The sequence below is a fragment of the Equus asinus genome, chromosome X (assembly GCF_041296235.1).
Source record: "Equus asinus isolate D_3611 breed Donkey chromosome X, EquAss-T2T_v2, whole genome shotgun sequence".
Classification (NCBI taxonomy): Eukaryota; Metazoa; Chordata; class Mammalia; order Perissodactyla; family Equidae; genus Equus; species Equus asinus.
In genome coordinates, this window is record NC_091820.1 from 95359552 (window position 1) to 95364011 (window position 4460).

The 4460-nt window shown below is 50.1% G+C and overlaps 1 protein-coding gene across 6 annotated transcripts in view; it reads right to left on the reverse strand.

The window, feature by feature from the left end:
- Nucleotides 1–2177, reverse strand: part of ARMCX2 (armadillo repeat containing X-linked 2) — a 25914-nt gene extending 23737 nt beyond the window's left edge. Inside the window, exons 1-4 of one of the 6 annotated variants that reach the window (XM_070503269.1) lie at nucleotides 2044–2177; nucleotides 1719–1790; nucleotides 762–869; nucleotides 366–438 (exon numbers count right to left, since the gene is read on the reverse strand). The gene's annotated coding sequence lies outside the window, so the exon portion shown is untranslated. The other 5 variants (XM_070503268.1, XM_014828579.3, XM_070503270.1 and 2 more) reach the window with 5 other exon arrangements.
- Between the last annotated feature and the right edge of the window lie 2283 nt (nucleotides 2178–4460).

Below are 4460 nucleotides of genomic sequence, written 5' to 3' on the forward strand. Positions count from 1 at the left end.
CTGGGTTAAAGGATAGAAATGAGGCTTAGAGCTCTGGCTCTCTTCATGCCTACTCAGGCCTACTTAGAGGAGAGTCTGAGGTCATAATGCTTGGCGGGTAGGCTAGTATACAGATACAGGAGTCAAGGCCTGTGTTTGCTGATTCAGGACCTGGGTTATCCAATGTTTTCTACATCTTCAGCCTTAGCCCACCCTGCTCAATGACAACACATATCACTTCCCAGCACCTAAGTGGGGGATGACAGGCAGTATGGATGTCAAGAAAGCTGGTGGAGAGCATGAAAGACAGTAGAGATCCCAGATTCTGCTCTGATATCCCTACCCCCACTTCAAGGTCTCCAGATGGTGCTCATGCACCTACCAACCCACTGGCAGCAGAAGCAGTTTGCTCTTTTCCTCCAGGCCTGTAGTCGTACAGGGCCCAAAAGGCAGACAGACCTGCGGAGAGACCCCAGACAGGGCGTTTTTGGGTTTTGGGGCCTTTGGTAAATGGATTCCACTTCCTTTCCTGATTTGAATCCCTGGAGGCGAAGTTTGCCCCTCTCAGGGCTCCTCTTTCCCTATCTCTTCCTCTTCAAACCATTAATTAAGGCGGCGGATACCACACCCCTCTTCTTGCACCAAAAAGGACTGGCCAGGGGCACAGGTGTCTTGTAAAGAGGGAGATGATGAGGAAGAGGAGCCCCTCGTGTCAGACTCTGCTCTGGTTTCTGCCACACCCACACCAGGGGTTCCCAGACAGTTCCTCCGCACCCACTGACCTCCAAGGATTCAGGGATTTCTCTCCTTCCTTCAGTTCAGTTAGGGCTCCATCCTAAGGACAGACTGAAGGGCAGGAATATAGACAGCAGACGTTGGAGACTGAGAGCCTGGTGGATGGAACAGACCGAGGACAAAAGTCCCAATAATTGCCTTTTATCATTCACATACCAGAATGACAAATGGTTCCACCTCTCAATTCCAACTCCTCACCCCCGCCTCCACCCCCAATCCCCACCTCCTGCGCAGACTCCCCAGGCACTCAACCCCTCCTTCCCTTTGCCCCGCCCCCTCGTCCGCCATTTCTCCCAGACACGCAGCCACACCCCTTCTCCTGCACTGAAGCGGGAGGGGGCGGGGCGAGGGTGCGGCGAACGCTGGATGGGAAGCGGGACGAGGGATTATTGTGAACAATCTAGTGTCCCTCTCTTATGACCACCCGCCCTTCAGCCCAAGCCCCAGCGCCTAGGGCTAGCGTTAGCCTGCAGAATAGGGGCCCCAATATCTGTCCTTTCGGTTTGAGGGTCGTGATTTTCCACTGTTTCTCCGCTCTGGGCTCCGCCTCCTACCCCCCACCCAAATCTCCCGTTAACCGCCATTTCTCCAGCAGCGTACCCGAGCTCCTTTCCTAGGACGGAAAAAACGGGGGTGAAGGGTTGTGTGGGTCGGAGGTGTCTGGAAAGCAGCCTGGGAGTTAGCACGGCAGTTTAATACCAGATTGTCTCAGGGGCCCCCCCGCCTGTGAAACCCAAACAGCGCCAAACCCGCCATCTCCCCTACAGTGGCTGGCACACCCATTTCCCAGCGCCCCCAAAGGACAGGGGTTGGCCGGGGGGAAGGGAGGCTGCGGGGGCGGTGGTTGGGGAAGGTATCTGCAAAGTGAGGGTGGGAGTGAACAAGCCAGATTGTTTCCAAATTGCGTGCCCCTCCGGTCCCCCTTTCCCAACCTCCCCACTGGCCTTATGTGCGCTGCCACGTTTATTTCTCTTCCCTCCTCTTCTCAAAACAGGACGGGATGTGGGGTGCGGGGCCTGAGTGTCAAAAACAAAAACAGAAAACACTGGCTGGGAGAGGAAGTAAGCGGATTCTCCGCAAGTACATCAGAGTCGTTACGTTCCCCCCTCCCCCTCTCCCCGCCGCCCACCAAAATGAGCTGCGACTGAGCGCGGGGGTCTGGAAAGCCGGCCAGGAGCGGGCGAGGTGGAGGCGCCCGTGGCCTCAGACTCCCGCATCTCTGGGCTACCCCTTTCAGAGGTGCCAGGCCATGCCCACCCTCACACCCACCTGCCCGATCTGGGGGAATTTTCTCCTCCTCCTCCTCGCCTGGGTTAAACGCACGGCAGTGCGCAGCGCAATAGAGTTGGTACCCAGAGGAGGACGGAGGACGGCGGTCAGGGCTTTAAGTACCTTTGCCCACGTCAGCTCCTGGTCACGTGAGGACCGCATCGCCAGTAAGCTTGGGTCCCCAATTTCCACTCCCTCCAAGAACAGAGCCCTCTCCTTTACCCCTGCTCCCACCTTACCCCACCACATCAGGTCCTGTCACTCATTTTTTTTGTCTTTGAAGTCCCGGAGGCCACAAGTAGCCCTTCCAGTCTCTCATGCACTAGTGCCCACCATTTCCCTTGCAGTTGGGCCCCTGCTCCAGTAGGTAAGGGGCAGAGTGTGAAAAAGGAGACAAGGAGTGGGAGTGGGGTCTGTACTGCTGTAACACTCCTCTGTTTTGTTTTTAAAGCTATCACCACCCTTTATCGTTAGAGTAAGAAAATGCAGCAAAACAAGAGTTCAGTGTGGGACACAGCAACAAAAAAGGTAGGCATGTTTTATAAGAAAGATTTCCCACTAGTATTGGAAGGCACCATTAATTTTGGTTAATTTTTACCACATAGACAATGAATTCTGTTGGCCATATAGGAATAGTTTTCAAAACATGCTAAGGTACTTGAACATCCAAAAATGGATTTTTTCTCAACAAGGTAAGCATGTTTCCATATGATCTGTAAATTGATCCACGGAGAGATACTCAGTTGTCCGATCTTATTTATTTTGGACAAATAATTTCCTACTTTTTCTCCTTCTGGGACAGCTTTTAAGTTGGATAAATAAATGATCCTGTCTTGTTCTGTTAGAGAAATACATTTATTTAATGTTGCTAAACCATTGCTGACTGCTGCGGGAACCTTCTGTAATTTGATGGCTGTAACCATGGCAGTTTTGAACACCTGTCCCTGGATTAGGTTCCAGTTTCTTGATTCAGCTCTGGGCAAAAGGAAGAGCTGTCAGGCCAAGGAAATGACCCACATGAGGGATGCGGAGATGGTCCAATGCTCCCTGCCCTGTGTCAAGAGGGGAGGGAGGAAGGTGCTGTCCCTCTACCCCCTCCCTCTCCCGTATCCCAGAACCTCTCATCACCTGCAGTCAGGCACCTGACTCTGTTGCTCACTCCAAAAGTAGACATGGACAGGTGACCAGGGTGGGAAATGTCGCCTTTACTCAGGTGACCAACCTGGGTAAATGCCTTTGGCTTCTTTCCGCCCTCCCTCCCCCACATTCCCACAGAGGGAACTCAGGGGTGCACAGAGGGATTGCTGCTCCCACATAACACTGCAGCTGCGGGTTTCCAGGAAGCCTGGAGAAGTGATTGCTGGGGGAAGCACCCAGGTCAGCCCGCTCTGCCCTCATTCATGGTGCCCGAGTTAAGGTTGCTCCTAACACTGCTGCTACTACCACCTGGCCTGAGAGGTGCGGCCTGCTGAGCCTCTCAGCTCTGGCTTCCTTACCCAGGGCACTCAGAGAGAACCTAGCCTTGCTGCAGGGCCACTACCTGCAGCCCACGCCCGCCTCGGTGCCCGCTCAGCCAAATATATGCCCTGACCCATTGGACTCTCCCCACTGACCATAATGATTAACCTGGAGTAGGCGTGCTTAACTGGCCACCTCTGTGGTCTACTTGAAATTGTACACAATGTTTTGTTTGTGAATGTATGTGTGGCTAAGTGCATGTTTTTCGAGAATAGAGGTTATTGACCTCCCTAGTTTTTCAAGGGGTCTGCGTTCCCTCTCCTTGATATTAATAACCAATACAATGGCTTAGGGACTCTGTGTTATCTGTAATAGTCCAGATTAAGAATCTCTTGGGGTTTTTTTTCCTGGTAATAAAAGTTATATATATTAGTGGGTAAAAATTATTCAAAACAATAAAGAAATATATAAAGTATACAGGGAAAGAGCTCTGTGATATTTTTTCCATTCCCAACCATTGCTAACAATCTCCAGTTTTCTTTTTATTCACATATTAGTAAGTGTATTTGTGCTTATTTATCAAGATCCAAATTGAGCAACAATAAACAAATAGTAAGCATTTGGAATTAGAATTGTAATTGCAATAAATCTGCAGATTAATTTGAGGAGCGTTAACATCTTAAAACTGAGACTTCTGCTCCAGGAGTATGGTATGTCTCCATTTTGCTGAGATTTATTTTTATGTTTGTTAATCAAATTTCCATAAGTTTCTTTAGCTAAGTAATTCCTATTACTTGTTAGGTTTTTCCTAGGTATTTAGTAGTCTTTGTTGCTGAAATGCTATTCCTTTGTCCATCTACAGTTTCTGGTAGGTAATTTTCTGCTTTAGGAAAATGTTCTGCTATTATATATTTATTTCATATCTGCCAATTTTTGTGATCTGTCTTATGAATTCCAGT